Source organism: Mirounga angustirostris, unplaced genomic scaffold (assembly GCF_029215605.1).
Source record: "Mirounga angustirostris isolate CCGP_5_RB_7025 unplaced genomic scaffold, mMirAng1.0.hap1 SCAF_4, whole genome shotgun sequence".
In the NCBI taxonomy this organism is placed as follows: Eukaryota; Metazoa; Chordata; class Mammalia; order Carnivora; family Phocidae; genus Mirounga; species Mirounga angustirostris.
In genome coordinates this window covers 13,088,247-13,110,722 of record NW_026991712.1, presented here as the reverse complement: position 1 = coordinate 13,110,722, position 22,476 = coordinate 13,088,247, and the positions used below count along the sequence as shown (strand labels likewise).

Here is a 22,476-nt window from a genome sequence, read left to right as displayed (position 1 = left end):
GGATAACATTATAAATTACTTTCAAGCCATTAGTTATTCTTCAATCACTTATTATAATGGCTGCATAGGACTCCATTATTTGTGCATATGATGATTCATTTAACAAACTTTTTATTGTTGGATCTGTGCTCTTCTAACCATTATTCCATGATGCCTCAATTGATGGTAACCCATCAATCATAGAAAGTAGTTCAGGGTCTCTAACTCCGGGTTCATGACCTTATGTGATCTGCCCTAACTATTCCCACTTAATCTCCATGTGTTGCTCCAACTAATCCTGAATTATAGCCAAATAGAATCCCTTGTTCTAGAAGAGTAACTTAGCACCTCTTATAGCACCCATGGAATTCCTCTTCCTGCATGTATTTATCTATCTGCCGATCTAGCTGTACTCTACCAGACTGAAAACTTGCAAGTGGAATTTCTGCCAGAATAAACTTCCTAAACCCACATGGCAGTATAATAGTTTGTATTTAGTAGTTGCTCGATACATGTTTATGGAATAAATGAAGGCAATACATTATTATTTTTAACAGTGTAAGATTGTAAACAATTCAAATAGCTAACAATAGGGAGCAAGCTGAATAAACTGTGATATGTCAGTACTAAAGAATTTTGAGCAATAATTAAAAGGGAAAACGTAACAAAAGAGAAAATGTCTGTAAATAATGTTAGCCAAAAAGGAGCAGAACATATACTTAGATATATGCTAGAATTTTAGCCATTTAAAATTGCAGGTAAAAAACAAAACAAACAAAACAAAACAAAACAAAACAAAATAAAATAAAATAAAATAAAATTGCAGGTATAGGGGATAAAAATTTGAAGGGAGTTTCGAAGAGGTATGAAAGGTAGGTGTTTTGTTTGAATAGACATAATAGGTAAAATTTTTCCTTTCTTAACTTCCTATAATATTTTATTTTATTTTATTTTATTTTAAAGATTTTATTTATTTATTTGAGACAGAGAGAATGAGAGAGAGAGAGCACATGAGGGGGGGAGGGTCAGAGGGAGAAGCAGGCTCCCTGCCGAGCAGAGAGCCTGATGCGGGACTCGATCCAGGGACTCCAGGATTATGACCTGAGCCGAAGGCAGTCACTTAACCAACTGAGCCACCCAGGCACCCTTCCTATAATATTTTAAAAAAGAGGTAGTAAATGAATGAATCACATTTGCCAACATATTTACATTTTTTAGATGATTTCATGGGATGATGGGATATAAAGCATAAGCTTGTTCTTAAATAACTTGTTCCAAATATTTTCTGTATTACCAGAAGGGCATTAAGCGCTTTATGTGCTTTATATGGTATAATTCTCAAAACCAACGAAAAAAGTAGGTAGTTTTAGAACACTGAGGCACAGGGATACATATATTTTTAATTTTGAAGTTTTTTAATGCACGAAGAGAACATCTCAGAAACAGAACAAGTATTGACTTATTAACAATGAAGCACTATAAAAAGGAGCCCCTTCCCCACTTAGTAAATAGGAATCTAGCGTAAATAGAGGTGAAAGGAGGTGAACACTTTAGGATTAAATGCAAACCCTAAAGTTGTATACAACATTCATATATGGCTTATTATCTCATAGCAGTAATATTCTCATAACGATGCATATGACACTTATACTTACTGGTAAGATGCTTTTGACTCAAAAGTTAAAACAAAAATGCTGGAGAGGTAGTTTTTCTAATGCACAGTAAGAAAAAAGGCTTTGCCTTGCTTATTTTCCTTAAACATCTGCAACCATTTCACTTTGTTCTAATTTTCTTCTGGATTAGCCAGGAAGATAATGATGCTTTTAGAAGAAGCTGATTCAAGGCCCTCTAAGAAGGGATTCCCCCAACTACACAATGATGTTTTTGAAACAACTGGTCTGCAAGTCCCCTGGGGAGTCTCCACAGTGCTCTTCTGTCTTGGCGAGGACACAGGATTCTGGCTCCAAGGAGACCTGTTAGGATCTGACCAGCGGTTCCAGGGATGCATCCTGTTTTCTCCTCGAATTCTATGCATGGTCTCATGATGGTAATTTCTACAGTGACCCAAGAGGATTGGTAAGTACCCTGTCATGGCAAGTCAGGGATGGCTTTAAATAAATATATATGTCTATGTATATATATACTGAAGTTTAAAACAAAAGTTTGAAAAATTCTCTAGCTAGCCGGTAAAACAGCATGATGAGTACTAGAAGGGATTGCATGGTTTTGAAACAACTGGTCTGTTTTCAGTTGTGTTTCATGAAGTCATCACATCTTAGACACAAAGGGAGTTTTAGCTTCTGCCTATCACCTGCTGCTTTATCTGCATGAGGAGACACGGAGTGGGGAAGGTCTATGGATAGTCAAAGTCTTTGGCACTGGTCATTTGAGCCTATGTACAAACTAGCTTATCCTATTCTTACAATGAGAAATAAGCCCGAAAAAAAAAAAGAAAAGAAAAGTTAAAAAGCTAAAGAGTTAAATGTCAAGGGGCAACACAACATCGGTCAATGTGCACCTAGGAAATGTCAGAATTACAACTTATGGGCAGGTGTGTTGGACTTCAAAGCTCACATAGGGTTAACGAACATGAAAGTATAACACCAGATATGCTAAGACTGGTTCACTGGGTGTTATACACAATGAATGAATCATTGAACATTTTATCAAAAACTAATGATGTTCTATATGTTGGCTAATTAAATTTAAATTAAAAAAAGATTGGTTGGGACTCAAAGAGAGAAATATCAGCTCATTAATTAAAAAAAAAATAGACCCTACTTTCATGAGGCTTAGGTTTTGTTTTAGATCAGTGCCTACATGTATGAAATACCGTTGAGAGGAAATATGTGATAACTCCATCACTGTGTACTCTTCCACCTTACTTGTCCAATCGATTTCTCTTTCTCCTATAATACTCAAATGCCTCCTCCTTGGAAGACACTTCTCCATCTCACCTTGGCTCATGCAAATATCCCTACTTTGATTCTTAAGGCTTCTTTTTCAAAATTCCACCATAGCACTTAACATTATACTGCCACATCGTCTGGAGTTATGAGCTTCTCCATGGGGGGAATGTCTCATCAATTTCTGTGATACCTGGAACAATGGCCAACAATATTTATTTCTATGTTTCTGTAATGAGCCTTGTTGTTACCCTTCTGCCACAAACATTCTTTAGAAAATCCCAAAATATGGCATTACAATTTACTACTGCTAAATGAATATGTAAATATAATGGCTGTGGTTACCCAATTGTTCCTGTGAAAGGCTTCCTTTCTTTAAAAACAGGCCAACACTTTGATTTGTCACATATCTAAAGCACTTAGGTGCCACAGCTTCTTTGTGTCATATTTGGTCGCATGGTAACAGGGTCCTAATGCTCCCTAAGGTCTTCTTTACCAGGTTCTTCTTCTGTCTCCTGGAACCACTCTAAAGTGGAATATAACATTCTACTCAACACCTTCTTCAGGTGCGATGGGTAAGTCTTCTTGTTTCTGAGGAAGAATGATTTTGTTTCTTATGATTCTATGATGCACTATCCAGGTCTCTGTCTATGTTCCCCTCTCTTTTTCCCCTATCCTTCACTTCCCTGCTCCATCTCTGGGATCTCTTTATGAGTCATCTGTATTCTCCACCCAAGATACTACATTTGACTACTTGTTCATAGCCCAACATGGCCTTTAGCCCTTGAATCTCTATGATGCTAACCTTAATCTCTAAGACTTTCCTGTGAATGGGCAATCAAGCTTCAAAGACTTACTATAAGATTTCCACGAAAGAAAATTTGGCCCATTTGGAGTTGGGTATCTACTTCTGGGCCCAACAAGCTAACATCAACTTGGAGAGGGTCCCGTGGGAGATGGCACATGTTAAGCTTAAAAAGGAGGCTGGGAATGACTGCTAAATTGACTGGTGGATATTTACAGCAATTTTTAACTCCTCTTTCCTGCTTCTCTAGTGCTATCTAATACACTGAATATTTCTCACATCAATTCCCTTTTGTTTCTCCCCTCCCACTGTTTTTGCCTTCATACATTCTTGCTTAGATTATTGTGATAGACTCTGATTTGGTCTCCTTGCTCTGATCTCTTCCCCCATGCTAATATACATTCCACATTGCTGCTTCTAGAAACCATGAAGGTACCATGTCATTTTCCTCATTTGGACCCCTTCTTGGCCTCTTACTACTTATGAAATAAAGTTCAAACTCCTTTAAAACCAGATCCCTCACTTACCTCCTCCAACCCTCTGCTCATTATGCTTGGTTGAACTGCTTTGAATGGTTTGCTGCTCACAAGCCTACATGTCCCAGCTCCCTTCTTCTCTGAGAGCTTCTGCAGCTCTTTGTATCACAGTATATATAAGAGTGGCCATAGCAGAGCTGGTCTCAAGGAATGGTTGTTGAATGAAAAATGTATTAAGAGATATGAGTAGACTACAGGACTGAGAACTCTGGTCTTGACATTGGCATTCTTATTCTCCCATCCTATCAAATTTTTCTAAACTGTACTTTTTGAATGTCCAGGTGTGCGCGCGTGCACAGACACACACAGACACACACAGACACACACTGTGGGGATTACAATGGAAAAAAAAAACTATGTTTGGCCTTCTTATTAATGCATAGGCTCAGCAAAATGTCAAGGTTTTCTAATTTTGCTGAAATGAAATCAATTTAATGTAGTAACACAACCTCATGCTAATTAGAAGCTCTAATTGGCATCTTCAATTAGCAAAACCATGAAACATTAAAATTGCTTAATGTAGTATTTTTAAAAAATGGATACACAATCTTTAAGAAACTTAAAACCTGTTGGGATAAAAATAATTGGTATAAAAACTGGAAAGTGCCTTTAAAAATCTGGGGCTCAGTTTTAATATCTGTAAAGTGGAGATTGATCAATCTCTTAAGTAACTTCTAGCTCAGATTTATCACCCAGGAATAGACTAAAACAACCTCACATCTTATCTTCATCTATTGAAGAACCACTGTGGGACAAAATGTCCTAGTTGGCCATTCCCAATTCCTAAATCAGGGATTGGCCTATATTAGGGACTAAAAAAACACTTGTTTTTTTTTTGTTTTTGTTTTTGTTTTTGTTTTTTTAAAAAAAACACTTGTTGACTAGATAACTGACCAAGCTTTGAACAGTATCTGCAAAGGAAGAAAAAGGATTATATCCAAGGATATAGGTGAACTATTTAGGGAATGATTAGACCATATTGACTTCTACAAAAGAGAACTGAGAGGCCACTTGGAAACATATAATTGGCAAGCTGAATAACTGCATTGCTGTTGGGAAGGGAATTAGGTAGGAGCTCAAGGAACCAAGAACTCCCTTGGGAATGGCCATAGAGCAGATATTGAGAACAAATAGGTAACAATTTTTAGAAAGAAGAAAAAGAAATGCAATTACTGCCCACTGAATTTAACTATCCAGTCTTGCTGCCCATAAGTCTCTTTCTTTAGTGCAGGAATGAAGAAATAAATAGAACATGACCCATGATGACTGAAGTAAAGACTAAAAATAGAATTTGTAAGGACATGATGATGATGATGCTTATCAACATTTTATAGTCATCTGCTGTGTATAAGACACCTTGTATAATGGAGTAGAACATAATGGAAGGAGGGAAAATGATAGATTAAGGGTAATTAAATGAGATTATTAATGTAAGGACCTTAATCTAGTAGAAATCAATCAACATTAAATCCTCCTTTTCCCCATTTGAGTCAAATAGACCTATATTTGAATACAAGCACTCCAATTACTAACCACGTGACCCTCAACAAGTTGTTTCACCTCTCTGAAGTCAGATTTATTGTATGTAAAATGGGGAAAGGAATGCTTAGTTTATAACACTTTTATAAGATTAAATGAAATGTTATATGTAAACATAATTTGTTAACTTATGCAAATATGGGATTTCAAATACTAGCTATTCATATTACTCAACAGTGAGATAAAATGTATGCACACAACCATGAATAATAAGCAGTGGATAATTGTGTAGAAAGAGTGGTAAGGAAAGTCATGTGCCAAAAACTGAGTGAGAGGAGGCAGGAGAAGTAATGGGGACTAGATCATATTGGGTCTTGTAGATCACTGTCTACAAAGACCTTTGAGTTTTATTTGATTGAAATGGGGAGCCAGTGCAAAATTTTTAGCAGGAGGGTGGCATAAGATAACGTATGTCTTAAGTGGATACTTGGCTGCTCTGCTTAGAATAGACTGCTGTGCATAGGGGTTAAAAAAGAAGCAGGGAAGTCTAGGAAGTTATTGCAGTAACATAGGCAAAAGATAATGATGGATTGGACCAGAGTGGTAGTGGTGGGGTTGGTGAGGAACTATTGGATTCTGGTATTTTTTGAAGCTAGACCCAAGAGTATTTCCAGACAGAGAAAGAGAGATAGCACAGATGACTCCTATTTTTAGATTCTAGCCTAAACAACCAGAAGGATGGGATTGCCATCCACTGAGATGGGGAAGCTGCAGATAGCCTAGGTTTGGGGAGGAAGGATCAGGATCTGTTTAGGACATGTTGAGCTGGAGAGGTTGGTTAGGCATCCAAGTGGACATATCAAGTACTGAGTTGAACACACTAGTCTGGAATTTGGGAGGTGGGTCTAGGCTGGAGACATACATTTGGACATTGTTGGCATGTAGATAGATGGTATTTAAAGAGCAGCAGTGAAGCTGACAACCGATCTTTTCCCAAGACTGATTTCACCTTGTTTTAGCCTAGGTCCAAGAAGTGGAGTTTCTTCCTTCCTTTCTCCTCCCTCTGTTCTTTCCATCTGTCTGCACTCCCCTAATGACTCCTTGCTTTTACACAGGAGAGGACCATCCATTCTCATCTTTGGCCCTTTGTGCTTTGATAGTTTATTCTTCTGCCTCTACTCAGCTTCTCTGGTACAGTGACTGCCATACTTTGTTGGGATTTTGTTTCGAGCCACGGAAGGAGACAATGAAGCTAAGTGATGCAGGAAGTGAACTCATGACCTTAGATTTGGAAGACTGAGAAATTGGAGACAGCAGATTTTTGCACAAGTTCCCACAAATTTAGGTGTTAATCACACCTCTACCTTCAGCAAAACCCCCATCATAAGTGCAAGTTTATTTACTCTGTATATTCTGGGGGACAAATTCTTGTTATTTTTAGAGAGGATACAGTAGAACCAGAAAAATTACCTTTTGCCTTCAAGTAGTGTTTGCTTTAGTAGGGGAAGTCATACTTACTCATGAGAAACGATATGATGCATTCAAGAGAAAAGAATGGGACAATGAATGGATGGAGGGGTTACTGAGAAATAAGCTATTCCTATTTGACCATCACATTTCAGATTATATGTCATACCATCTGCAAAGTGTTCATTAATTCCCCATAAGAATGATCAGTGATCCTAATAATGTACCAGAAAATAACTCTTATTATTTTATAAGATTTATTTTATCCCTGCAAAAATAATGCACCTTCTTTGTAAAAAAAAAAAAAAGAAAGAAAAAATCAAAATAAACAAACCAAAGAAAATTTCATGACCAGGGATGATGATGAGACTGTCCTTTGGATATTTTTTGTATGTATATATTTATTTTACAAAAATAGAGATCATGCTGTACTTCTCTGTAGACTCTTTTCTCACTTGACAGTGGAGCTGAAGAGTTTTCCATGTCACTCAGTATCTGCCTACGACATCATTTGGGTACCTGCCCATTATGATTATCATGGCTATACTGTGATGATGGGGATTGTGACTTGTTTCATTTTATCACTCTTCAGCATTCAGGACAATGATGAGTAAAAGGATGTTCACGTCATCACAGAATATTAGAGAGTTTAATACTCCCTCAGGCAACATCTCACTAATTTCCTACTTTGCAGATGGGAAAGTTGAGCCTCAAAATGTTAAATGAATGGATAGGTCAGATGGTCAGAAAGCTGCAGAACCAGAACTGAAACCAAGTGCCTGGACTCCAAGCCCAGTGTTCTTTCAGTACAACATCTGGAACCTGAGTCAACCCAACATCTGTGAAGTAGATGTGTAATACAAGAAGAGGGTAAAGTTTGGCAAGAGAAGTTTGGGGAGAAGATGACTGCAGGGGTCTCTTGTGGTTCTTTTGGAACTTTCGGTTTTACTTCAAACCCGGAGACCCCAGGGGGGTGAAATTGCAGGGTGAGGTGTGGAAAAGATCTCATGAGCTCAGGTTTGCAAAACCCACAGTTGTACAATAGCTCAGCTCAAGCCAACACCCTGAGAAGTGCAAAAAAGCCCTAGGAGAGTGTATGGCCACCCAGAGTCTCAATTCTGGTTTCACATCATATCTGAAGGGTTCCCATCCCTTAGCAGTGAGCCCTATGAAACCTATTAACATTTCAACTTTACTCATGGTCAGGGATGATTTGAGGTGTTGATTTTGGCAACCCAGAATGTTCCTGGCTTCCTGGAATCACTCTGTAAACCTCCTTGTTATAGAAGGAAGCCCCAGACCACACTTAACAGTGAATGAAGAGCAAAGAATACTGGGAGTTCCAGCCTGCTATAGGAATAAGACACCATCTTTCCAGCTACGCCACATTTTCACTGGCAGGATCTAACTAAAACGTAGACCTGGCCAGGCCACTCCTTGCCTAAACTTACCCATGGCCTCGGGGTAGAGTCCCATCACTCTGTGTGGCACATAAGACCATCCACAACCTGGTTTTTGCCCACCTCTGTCTTCTCTCTGCTATTTTGTCTTCAGCAACACAGAACTTCCCATAGGTCCTGGCACAGAGCCATTCTATTTTTCATCTGGCTCCTACTTTCTGGAATGCTCTTCCTCTTCTTTTATCTATGGCTAATCTCACTTATCTGGGTTTGGTCCCCCTCTCTCTATATAAATAACTCTAAAATTCTATAATCTGTGATAGTTTCTGAAATGTTCTTGGCAATTTTCATACAGATGATTGAACTTTCTCTTACATCTATATGCCCATCTATGATCAATGTTACTTCCCCCAGTGGCATGGTTCAAATCACAGGACACCTGCTAAACATGCAGCATGAATGTAGCAGGGAGCAACAATTTACCGGATTTAGAATCTAGAAAGGACTGGCTTCTTATTTTTCCCAGCTGCAAATTATTTGTATGGCATAGATGGTTTTCTCTAGCACTGCACTTAGGATATTTACTTAAATATTGGCAGTGATAAAATGGTGGGTAAGAAATTGCACATTCATCAAAAGTAAGAGGCCTGATAGAGTGCATAAACATGGTACTCATCTCAAAATTAAATTACCATATGTACATGGTTTGGCTTGTCATTTATGTACTTGTATATTTATATACCCATCATCCTTAATCACCTACAAGAATGAATGAGTGCATTTAAGAACAAATGTTTGCAACATAAGCTAATGTTAATTGAAAATTTCTTGTTGGAGGAGAAATCTGAAAGGCAATACCAGAGAAAACAAAAGCATTTTAAAGGAACAACAAGACTTGCTAATATCAGACAGTTTGATTTTAGCTGAACCTAAAGGTAATTCCTGGTGAGATGTCGCAAAACTATTCTTTTTAAAGCACAGCATACCCAGCACAGAAAGACAGCTCAATTTATCAGGAAGAACACTGAATTTAGCATCAGGATGTTTGAGGCCAACTCCGTTCGTAGCCTTTTATGGGTGTGTGATCCTGGAAAATTCTATGTAACTTCTCCAAGTTTCTGTTTTCTCATATTTAATATAAGAATAATGCCACAAACTTGCTACTACATTTGAAAAGCATCAAACAATGAAGCAACTTTGAGGGGCTAATTAAATGTCATTGACATGCATATGATACTCCTCTACCCCCATCAGCATTTTCTAAAAATCAAGGTCATATAGTCCAGAAATGCTACTTGTGCTACTATTACTATTTCAACAACAACTACTACTACCACTAATAATAGTAATAGCTAACAATTATTGGGAATTGATTACATGCCTGCATTGCTTGAGCATTTTAAATGAATTAATCATTTATACCTCATAAAACCCTTATGAAGTAGCTACTTTTATTTTCTCATTTTACAGGCAAGGCATTGGAGACCCAGAGAAGTTAAGTAACTTACCTAAAATCACACAGCTAGTAATTCTAAGACTGGGATTTGAACCCAAGCTTGGACTCTGGGATCCAGGCATTAATAGTTATACTCTGTTGTAATAATTATAGTCCAGTAAGCTTTTGGTTGGATACTGCCTTGTTCTTTCATAAAGATAATCTCACTTGATCCCTGCAGCAGTCCTGTGAAATAGAGGTTAGTGACTACCCTTACTTTATACACTTTGCACACTTTACAGGTGTGCAACTTGGGTCAAAAAGATGAAACGATTAGACCAAAGTCACCCTGCTCTGGAAGAGTGAAATCAGATGGTCATTCCACTGTGGTGGGGACTTCTCCCACACTGTTTCTGGCTCTGCTCTGCTCTTCTCTTATTGGCACCCCCCCTCCCTGTGCACGCCTTTGACGAGGACCCCAGTTGAGTCCTGGTATGTTTTTGTTTTGACAGTTCCCTCTTCTGTCTCATTCTCTCCAACACTCAGTCTATGATGCACGAGACTCATTTCTACCAGCATCACCTGATTCTGCAGAGCTTAGAATGAGCTCCAGTGGACTTCTAGTCCAGATGTCCTTGGCACTTAAGGAAGTCACCATTGGGAGGATGGCACCTCTGATGTCAACCTCTGATATCAAGGTCACCTCTGATATCAAGGGTGCTGAGCTCACCCTTTATTCCCACTTCCTCTGGAGGAAACTCAAGATTATCCTTAAACAGAGCACCCACTAAGTCATTGCTCTCTGCAAATTTTAGACATGCACCCTCTTTCCTGTTGTCTGTGGTTTTGAACTCTTCCTCACCTGGCCTTGATTAACCTGTCTAAACCTTCCAGACTGTTGTCTTTCATTTATGTCATTTTTTCCTCTGGGCTCTCATAGCACCCAAGATTTTATTTATGTATTTATGTATTTATTTATTTATTTGAGAGAGAGAGAATGAGCTGTGGGTCAGAGGGAGAGAAAGAGAGAAGCAGACTCCCTGCTGAGCAGGAAGCCCAATGTAGGACTTGATCTCAGGACCCAGAGATCATGACCTGAGCTGAAGGCAGATGCTTAACTGACTGAGCCACCCAGGCATCTCATTCAATCTCTTTAAAAAAAGACTCTTTGCTCATCTTAGCGTTTGTTACGCTATCTTAAAATGACTTGTTTCATTATTCCTCTCCTGCAGTGTGCACTGAGCTCTTTGAGGGCAGTGGTTTCTGGCATCCTCTATAATGCCTGGCACATAGTAGGTGCTCAATAAATAGTTGTTGATTAAATGTTTACTTCTATCTCTGAAGGCACCAAATGTCTTGAAAGGATCTCTTTATTGATATCCCTGCCTTCTAGACTATGAGTTTTCTGAAGGCAGACATTTGGTCTTGCTCAATATTGCATCCTCAGTGGCTGACTTGGAGGAGGCATTCAGCGAAGGAGGAACTGACCAGAATTTCAGATCCTCTAATACTGCCCTTCAGCCTGTCCTCAGCTTGCCCTGCCTCCCCTGAAATGCATCTTTCCCCACGGTTTCTCCACCTCCCATTTTCTCTTTATTTCTAATGTCTTCATTTATGGTCTGATTTATATAATTTAGCATTTGCTTATATTATGGCCTCACTTTTCCTTGTCTTATATGTTCATAGTTGTCCCCTGCCAGTGAAAATATAAGTGTAAACTTAAATGTGATAACACTTTTTTGTATTAGTAGAACTTCTGCCCATCTTCTTTTTTGTATTTCAAAAATTAGGCATTCATTAATGATAAACACCCATATTGAATAAGCTCATAAAATGTGCTACTGTGTATATGCTTTACATACAGATCATGTTGATCTCATGACAGCCATAATAAGGAGGCGTTGGGGAAACTGAGGCTTAGCAAGGCTATATCCTATCCAGGTGGTGAATAACAAAAGCATAATTGAAATACAGAGCGTCTGAGTCCAAACATTTCTACTTCTTCACCATGGACAATTTTACTTCTTTCACCAGAGAAGCAATAAAAATAATATTAAAATCCCCATAATTCCAATCTGCTACTTGAGGCAGCCAGTGTTAACATATTGATACATGGCTTTCCAGTCTGTCATAAGCAGCCTCTAGCATGTCTCTCAATGAACCCCACATCCAGCTATTCATACCCTTGTGGGCTCGCCTTTCCCCATTGAGTGAGGGCTGGATTTAGTGACTTACTTCTAATGAATATAATAAAACAGAAGCAATTGAATGTAACCTCTGGAATTAGGGTATAAAAAAGACTGTGGCTTCCACCTTGGATCTCTCTTCTTTTCTCTGAGATCCCTCATTCTGGGAGAGGCAGACTGCCATGTTGTGAACAGACCTATTGGAAAGCCCATGTGATTAAGTAATCCATGATTTTGATCCACAGCCAGCAAAGATCTGAGACGGGTCAACTGCCACATGGATGAGTGTGGAGGCAGCCCTGCCCTATTTGAGCATGGTGGTGGTTCTCCCAGTCGACATGCTGATTCTGGCTTTGTGAGAGAAAGTGAGCCAGAGATACTCAGCTAAGTTGTGCCTGGATTCCTGACCCAGCATCTGTGGAATAATACACTTTTGTTGTTTGATAGTGCTAACTTTGGGGGTGATTTGATATATAACAATAGGTATATAATGCACAATCCTATACACATTAATATAAATATGGTTAAGCATCTGTTTTACAACTTATCACAGATCAAAATTTACTTTATTGAGTGAAACAAACTGCGAGGTCCTGCTTGTGTCTAGCAGCCTTCTTTAAAAAACTTTTTTAGAGATTGTGCAATACAGCCACATCCAGAAAATACACAAGGGACAAATATGCAGCTGCAAGAATCATAAACACCCTGGTTCCAATTTCAGTATATTTTATTTTTTAAATAAAATAAATCTGCAGGGTACATGCAAAATCAGTAACTATTTCATCTTCAAAGAAAAGAAAGGAAAGCCAGAGAGAGGCACTATTTTAGGACGGTATATGAATTAGAGTCTCTGAATCAGTGTGAAATGTTGCCATATACTTTCCTTTAACCATCTAAAGAGGAAATTCTTCATCAAAATTAGTCATCAGGAGGAAGTTTAAGAATTGTGCCATAGTGGAGAATAAATAGTGTGTGGCACAGAGTGGGGTCTGGGTACAAACTATTGAATGAACATGGAATCTGAAACATGGATTGGAGCTCTCTGTTGCTTGGAAGTGTGTGATATCATCACTCAACATAGATGAGCTTTGATTTCCTCATCTTTAAAATGGGAACATGCTCAGGGCACCTGAGTGGCTCAGTCGGTTGAGCATCTGAGTCTTGATTTTGGTTCAGGTCACCATCTCAGGGTGGTGAGATCAAGTCCTGCATCGGGCTCTGTGCTGAGCATAGAGCCTGCATAAGATTCTCTCTCTCTCTCTCTCTCCCTTTGCCCTGTTCATGCTCTCTCTCTTTTCTCTCTCTCAAAAAAGAAAAACGGGAACATGCTCATGAAGTGATGCATTTAAAAGAAAATGGCCTTGCTTATAAATGCCTTTTGCAGAGCACTTGGCACACAGCAAGCTTATGGTACATCAATTACAATAGAGTACTAATTCTGATTTCAGGACACCATCAAATAGTGATTTACCACAATATAAGCCTTAAGTAAACATAGAGTTTTAAAACATAATAACTCCATTTCTTATTAAATAATCCATGCTCATAATAAAATTATTTTTTAAAATACCCTTTAAAGCACAAAGTAGAAAGAACAAATCACTGCGAAATTCTACCAGCAAGAAAGAACCAACATTAACCCTTTGGTGCACATCATTCCAGATACCTCTGTGCATAGACAGATAGGTTGGAAGGATGGGAGACTATTTAGGTAGATAAATAGCTAGCTAACTAGAGATCCTACTTGACATGCTGATTCCAATAAAGCATTTACCTAATTTCACTTGAATGTAACCAAAGAATGATAAACCAAAGTGAAACTGAAGGAATTGCTCAAACTTAGATCATGTTTTTTCTCCTCTGCCAGCAACAGGATTTCCTCTATTCTCTCTCTAGTAAGGCTAAGTAAAAACCTGCTGCCATCAGTTAAGTTGGTGTTATTTTTTCCCCTTTTAAGTTACATGTTTACACTTTCCAGGCATACTAATTAATCTCCTACCATGAGAGATGAAGTGATTCATACTCTGACACTTTCATTTCTTTTGCCTCCTGACTTTTGTTACTTTTATAATTTTAAACTTGAAATGATTGATAACACATTCTGTTCAGCAACAGAAAATGTTACTGTTATGCTGTTGTTTATCTCTGTGTAAATGGATTTAATCCTCATTGCCACTTCTTTTTACCCATAACTTCATCCTAGAGGTGTGTGTGTGTGTGTGTGTGTGTGTTCAATAAATTCATCTTGTAACTGAATTAGTCTTCCAGTGTATTTCCCAAAAGGACTCATATAATTCCCAAATTCTTTCACGTTTGAGAATGTCTTCAGTTTTAATATTCTTGAGTTACACTTTCCTTTATTCGGGACTTTTGGCATTACTCTGGTTTCTTCTGGAAAAATAACGGTGTAGAGATATCTGAGGCCAGCTGGATCCCACCTTCACTGTCTTCTTTGTGCCTGGATGATCTCACTCAGTTAATGTTGATCAGGGCATGCTCAGTGTCTCCATGTAAATTGTGGTTTTTTTCTAGTGTATTAGTTTCTTATGATGTGCAGATTTAGTATTTTTCTAATAGGAAAAAAAAACCCCTCATGAAATTACATCTGTGAAGCACTTTTCCATTTTTTGGGCACTGTTCTTAGGAAATGTAAGTGACCTTTACGTGGGTCATCTTTGAAGTCCTTACTTATCATCATCACTCATTGATTTATTCAGTTTGTCTTCTTCCTTTGCATTCACTGTGATGTTCTGAAGCCTTCTTTTTTTGTCATTGTTTGATTTTCTTAGTTGCGCCTAGTCTGTTCTTTGCTTGTTTGCATTTATTTATTTGATCTGTAAGGATGTTGCTTTGGCCCCCCAATTGTTTCCTTAACCCGGCAATCTCCCTTTTCATCCTGGTATATTGCTTCATCGTCTTGTTTTTGAGTCTTGTATAAATGACACCACACTGAGTTTTTTATTGTTCTTTTTCAGACTGTGTTTCTTTTCCCTTTTGTGTTCTAGAATGCTTGCATAGTTAAAATGCCATTTCACCAGTTTTTCCTTATGCTTTGTATGGAGAGCTCAGCCCAGACCTTCTCTTTGCTCTGAGCCAATGTGGAAAAGACAGTCTTTAATCATGTGGTCTTGTCTTGTTATTTTAGTTAAAGTGATTGGAGTGGATGTTTCTTTTCTGAATACTCCCCTGGTCTCTGGGGGATATAGGGCTGTGGCTCTGGCTGGCCCAACACGGGTTGTCTTCTAGGGTCCCACCAAGTATCCTGTACCAGGCCCACCATTAGTCATTTAGATGTGTTTCCCATGCATTCCACCATCTTAGCCCAAAGCTGGTCCCAGAGGCCTCTGCTCTCCCTGCACAAATCCTCTGTGCTTCACCAGTGTCCCATTTTCATGGCAGCTGCCATAACACTCCTTTAACATTCTTTGTCAAAGCATGTCACTCCAAAAGCTCCCCCACCCACTGCTCCCGTGCATCCTGGGCTCTTGGTGTGGTGGCCCCTGGAACTGCTCTATCCCTTAGCTCACTTGACTTGAGCCACACTGGCTTCCTAGCTGAGCTTCAATTTGCCAAGCACATATCTTCCTCGAGACATTCCGGGGTGGCTCTTTTGCCTAGAACATTCTCCCAGATAGTCACACAGCTTTGTTCTTAGATCCAAGTCTGGGCTTACATGTCAGGATTTCGATGAGGTCTTCCTTATTTTATACAGCAGGTGAAAAGGCACGTTCTTCCCCCTCTCTAATATTCTTTTTTCATAGCGCTTCTCATCACCAGAAACACTATATGTTTTACTGTCTTTTATTTTTTTATCATTTGCTTCCTCCTTCAACCACCATCAAAATGTAGGGCAGGGACTTTTGTCTGCTTTGTTCCCTGCTGTATTCAATGCCAAGAAGGATGCTTGGCACAGAGTAGGCACTGAATTATTTGTTGAATGGATGGATGGGTGAATGCTATATAGGGACTTCTTACCTCAAATATTTGTTTCTGACCCCTCCCATGGCAGCCTATTTGCACATGCTCAATCTTCCCACTATTCTTCTCCAAACTGGAAGACATCTTTGAGAAATTGAAGATTATGCACATCACCACATTTCAGTGGATCAGAATCTTCGATTCCTTTCCTTAGTGGCTACTTTCCAAGTGTGTTGTATAGGATTGTAGCTTTTTTCTTATTAAGTAGTTCCTGGTGAATTGTTAGCTTTTAGTTATTTTCTAATTTGTGTTATTTTGGTAGGTACTGGGGAAGGAGACGCTGTGATCTTATTTCTTTCTTCTGGTTTTATCCAGAAACTTACGAGTATATAAATTTGCACTAAATTATGTGCCTTCTTCATGTCATGCTGAGCACTGGGTGTTAAATATAAGTGTTAAATCACTAAATTCTACTCCTGAAAACAATGTTACACTATGTGTTAACTAACTAGAACTTAAATAAAAATTGGGAGAAAAGGAAAAAAAATAAATTATGTGCCTTCTTGCACTATATTCCACAGTAATCACAATAGTAGTGCAATGGGTATAAAACTTGATCTACCACATGCACACAACTCATACAATGTCCTTTCTCTTCTCTACCAGAACTTGGTATCTCTTCCAAGCTGCCTTTCTGGTGGTAGCAACTTAATATCAGCTTAAAACTTAGTATCTCTTCCCTTTACGCAGGTGAGGCAACTAAGTGGTTTCTCTTTGTTTTTCAAATGAGGCATCACATGGTTTTGAAATTCTGAGAGACAGAAGAGAAGGCATCTGTTCTGGATCATTACCTCTCCTTGGTGCCATCAACTGAGCCATCCTGTTCTTATCTGCTCTCCTATTGCGAGTCCCCACAAGTGCCCCTTGTTGCTCACAAGGCCCTTCAGATCCATTGGCTCTTGGATGCTCCTGGCTACATGGTAAATATTTCCTCTGCTCCAACACCCTACTGAGTGTCTGGGGACTTGCCACTTTCTCAGCTCCTATCTGGGAAAGAAGGTACAGGCTCTCTTGCTCATGGAAACCCTAACTCTCTTGGGGACTGTCCGTCCCAACCTCCCCTCCTTACCTGATACTCAGGACAGGCAGCGGGCCCCTTCTCAAGGACTCCTCTCCTCTCCGTTCTCCCATCCCCCAACGTCTTTACTTAATTTCAAGAGACAGGGAAAAGCCTATTTCTGACCTATTCTTTATTCTGTGTCTGGAGCCAATATCTAAATTTAGGGACATTAAAAAAATTTTCTTCTTTTGTTGATATTTCTTTCCCCTGAATCACCTGATGCCGCTATGTCTAACCACCAGAATGGAAGAAGGTCAGGGAAAGACCAGAAGTATCAGGAAATAGTGGGAAGACCACATTTATATATAAGAATATCATCTCTCAAGTGAATATCTAACATACACCCAAGACTCAGTAGATGAATTGTAATCCTCTCAACACTCTGCAAAATCAATACTACTATTTCCATTTTACAGATGGGAAACCCAAAGCCCAGTAAAATCTGAGAAACCCTGTAGAAATTTTGCTGGCAGGTGTGTGAGCAAATTTTATTTACCACATGAGTAGGAAGTCAGAGAGAAGTGCACGTGTACGAAGAGAATCTGAAGGACCTGCCCTAATGGACATCCTCACAGGCTCCTACTTGGAGCTGAAATAAGATTCCACGTTCTTGATGGATGTGTTTTCTGCACCTGGCTTAGCCACCTACTGCAGAGACCTAATGTGTTCTCACTTTTGCCTGCACATATTGCTCTTGTGGGTCATGGTGGAGGCAGCATGGATGTTGACTGGGGACAATCTGGTTCTCATCTCGTTGAATCTCCATTTCCTCAAGTGGGCTGTGAGGATAAGCATGCCTAGTTGGCAGAGCTATGGCGAGGCTTCCATGGAAAATTGTTGGTGTGGTGTAAGCATGTTTGTCCCTCTCCACAGAAAAGAGGATATGAGGAAAGAAGGCAGACATTATTCATCAGAGTGTGGCCCATTCAGGATGGACTCTCTTTTCCACATGTAGCCTCCATGTAGGCAGAACAGGCCTCTCTCTACAAGGTGACTCAGGTCAGGTCTATTTTCCAGTTGGTCCCAGATGGGAGAGGTAGGTTGGGCATCTCTGTCTTGGCAGAGGGATGGATGAGTGGGCTCAGAGACTGCCATGGACAACCAGCCATTCTGGAACATGAATGGCTTCACTCAGGCCTGAGCCTGAGCCACACCTACTACTGAATTTGGCTGAGAAATCCTGCTCTCTTTTGACGATGCTGTGCTTGCCCTTCTAGTAATAAGGCTCTGACTTTGTTTCCTCTTAAGCCTTTTGTGTGTTGAACCTGAGCAAGGAATCCTGGAGAGGAGAAGAACTAAATAGTAGGATGGAGAGACTAGCAATAACATGCCCCAAAGCACTTGGTGTGTAATAGGCAATAATAATAGCTAACAGGCACGAAGCATTTACCTCTTAAAACACTTTGAATACATTAACTCATTTAATCTTCACAAAAACTCAATCAGATAGGTACTTTTATTATCTCATTTTATAGATGAAGAAATAAAACACAAAGAGGTTAGATATCTTGCCCAAGTTTGTACAGATCCAGGCAGCAGAGCTGGGATTTAAACCTTCACAGTCCAGAGCCTTCAAACATAAGCATCATGCTATTCTTCATATGAATATACCCTAAACTGGTTAGTTTCTTTTTAAATTTGTTTTTCTTTTGGGATGCATTTTACATTTTCTTGAGCATAAGATTCAGCCCCTCCAGTGTAAGGAGGTTTCACAGTTGAGAAAGGGGTGAAGGATGGAAGGGATGGAAAGTCATGAGGTGTCTAAAGTTTACAGTTGAAAGTGAGAGGGTGGGTGAGGTCATCTTCCTCCCCAGGCCCTGACTGCCCAGAACAAACTGCCTGGGCCTCCAAATGAGAAAGACAGAGCCTACTGTCTGTGGATTCTACGACAGGCTGTTAGAAATGGGGCCTCACAGACCAGCCTGGGGTGCTCAGCAGAGTAATCGAGAGCCCGCTGCTGGGACAACCTACGGAAGCTGAGGTGTTGAGTGAAAACTAAACTTGAACTTTGAAAGATTCCATGAAAAGGATTTACTAAAATAATCTTAAAGAGTAAAAATAAATAAGATAATATTTTCTTACTTTTTTTTCTTTTGTTCTGTAGCAAATTTTAAACCAGACTGTATAGAGGACAGAAACAGGGCACCATGAGCTTTAGTTATTGAATATTTTCTTTTTGGCCTTTTGCAGTAACAGCTGCTTGGAAATTGGAAGAGGTCAAAGTAAGCTGCCCACCGACTTCTGGTTCAAAATGGCAGCTGGCTGGTGGTTCCCAAAGCTGAGCCATTCAGCTCTTCTCATTGAAACTATAGGTGAGACAGAGTGCTTAGACTGGAAATACAACCTAGTGACAGAATCTGCAACAATTCACAGTGATTATGGGGTGGATGGATCTGGATTGAGGATCGCCTACCTTGGGTCTAGCATGTGACATACTCTTGCTCTCATTCATGAAGAAATTCCCTTAAATGGGTAGGAGGTTTCCTTACTCCCACCCAACCTCTAAACTCAAACTCAGTCCCAAGCCTGGTGTCAACTGGAAATGGTACTGTCACTTCCTTCCCCTCCTCGGGAGTTATTCCCTTGAATAGCATTATTTCTCTTTTCTCAGGCTTCCTCTTCTCCCACTTGTCCCACTTCCCCCAATCCAGGCAGATTTTGGGAATCACAGCAAATTGCTGAACTGAAGTGACCTCAGGGAGGCAAGCAACGGTGACAAAGCTCTGAAGAAGGCTGCTGAGGCATGAAGATCGGAGCTAGCTCTGCCTGTCAGGGACTGGGCTATTCCCATCATGCGTTGTTTCTAAGAACAAGAAGCTGGGCTGAGTGCTGGAGTAGGGGAACCATATTCACTGCATGGTGTCCCAGGTGACGGCTGGCTATTTAAGTGAGAGCAGACTGGGATCTGTGAATATAAATTTTGGATTGGAGAAGGGAATTTGACCACCAGGGCAGTGCACAGAGCAAATCTCTCTCTCCCACTCTAAAAATTACAACAAACTGAACTTGTCCTGTCTAAGAATGAGTAAAATGAACAATATCATCATCATCCACAACAAAGGGCCCATAAAAAATGTTGCAAAGAAAAGGAAAAAAAAATAACATCAGCAAGGCAGAGAAACTCAGAAAAATTTACCTCAGAATCTAGATGATCATCTCAGATAACTATATGGCACTCCCACAAATTTCAGTGAAGGTCTCTCTGAAATAGAAGCAGAACATCTGAAGGCAGGATCCAGAGGGAGAAAAGGCAGAAGAATTGGGTGGGGAACAGTGATGCGATGAAGCAAGGAGAAGATGTGCTCAGTGGCTGGAATTCAATCCCCGTTAGAGATAGGAAGAGCAGTGTTAGTGCTGCGTGAAGCTCTGTCACTGGTGTGGAGGACGGATTTGAGAGACCCTTCCCAAATTAGAGAAAGGAGACCGGGAGGTAAAAGGAGGATAGTGACAATAAAGGAGGTTTCTGAAACATTGGGCAGAAAATATGGAGCTATGTGACACTGGTGAGCGTTCCTAGCTAAAGGGAAAGGAAGCTCATGGGAGACAGAAAGAACTGACCCCAGTTTAGGAAAACTCAGGGATCAGAGCCTCACATCTATGTAGCCTGGTGAAAGTACCAGCCTGAAAGTATCAGCCTACTAAGAAAAATACAAATAGGTATTTGTATTTAATCCACAAATTCCACAAGTACCATATCCAGACACAAAACAATGGGTTGTATCTGAAGATGAGAATTAACCTACACTTCATTGTCTTCTTCCCAGCACATTAAAAACCAGAAGATAATTTAGTAGCATCTATACGGTTTGGAGAAGAAAAGGATCTGACCCAGCAGTGTTACCTCTGAATTCTGGTTAGTACTCACATATGCAGGGAATAGAACCGTATCAGTGCATACGCAAAGGAGATTAAAAAAATGTATTATCTTCAAACCTTCCTTGAAAAGCTTCTTTAAGACATGTATGCAAACTGAGTCATAAAGCAATTAAGAGCTCAGAACTAGATGGTCACCATTTAGAAGAACAAGCAGTGAGCGGTGATAGCAATTAAAGATGTAAGCAAATATCACCACTATGGATTTAAAACTGAATGAAAGCCTGAAGTTCATTAAGGAAACAGTTTTTATACTCTCTAAAATAATAGTGTCATAAAAATAATCTGGATCCCAAAACGTCAAAGAATTATTAACAAAGACAGGGACATCCATGAGATGAAGTATGGAGAAGAAAAATAGAGTGTTGAACACCTTGCCTTACAAAGGACCTATACATTTTATTTTTGTAATGTGTTTACAGATTTTCTTTTTATTTGATTGCTAAAGAAATGGTAAAAGGGAGAGAAGATAATAGAAAATAAAAATCCCTAAGATGAATTTGACCTGAAATTTTGGAAAATCTACATGGGTTCTAGGTTCTAAGGAGTTATCTTTTTTTTTTTTTCATGTCTTTGGGAAAATGACACAGAGGAAGGCTAGAGTGGGAGTGGAACCCCACTGGCTATTGCCACTGGCAGTTGTGAGCTCTGGCTGTCCCTTATTTCCTGGAAAAAAGGGGGAAGTAAGGGAAGTCACCAAGGATGGGCTCAAGCTTCTGCATGGTTTTGTAGAGACATGAGGATGTTATGAACCTATGTGTGACCCAAGAACATCATTGAATTCAGGATTCACTTATAGTTGGGCATTGGGGGTCTGGCCTTATCCTCTGGAGAACAGCAGTGGGTATGTGACCTTGGAAATATTACTTTACCTTTCTTGACCTTTGCTTCCTCACCTGGAAAATGAAGGTAATAGACTTATCTAAAAGGTCCCTTACAAGATTCAATAGGTGCACAAAGCATCTAATATATTAAAAGAAACAGCAGGTGCTTAATCGATGCTGCACCTTTACCTTCCCAGCACTGGAAGATTTCTATCAATCTAAACTTTGAGGAAAAGAAAAAAATATGAGCTGTCAGTGGGCTGGTTATCTGGAGAGTTCCAGATGTATCTCTGAAAAGGAGAGGAGGAGCTACAAAGGACCGGGAGGATCAAATCAAGGTGGAGATGCTAGGGTTTCACTCTGTACATTGCCCTAACAACCACTGTAGTTGGCAGATCTTTCTTCCCTTGGCACAACAATTCCAAACTGCCTATGAAGTATGTTCAGAGAGAAAACTTTCCCCACTTGTATTTCCAATGAGGAGAGGTATTGCTGTTTGATTTGGTGACTATAACTCTGTTTCTTCAGGAAGGAAACGTTTCTTGCAG

The 22,476-nt window shown here is 39.7% G+C and overlaps 1 long non-coding RNA gene across 1 annotated transcript in view; it reads left to right on the top strand.

Moving 5' to 3' along the window:
* LOC123858717 (uncharacterized) overlaps positions 1-22,476 on the top strand; it is a 106,570-nt gene that overhangs the window by 67,989 nt on the left and 16,105 nt on the right. Inside the window, exon 11 of the long non-coding RNA XR_010410508.1 lies at positions 1,783-2,055. This is a non-coding gene — a long non-coding RNA (uncharacterized LOC123858717). The remainder of the gene's footprint in view (positions 1-1,782; positions 2,056-22,476) is intronic.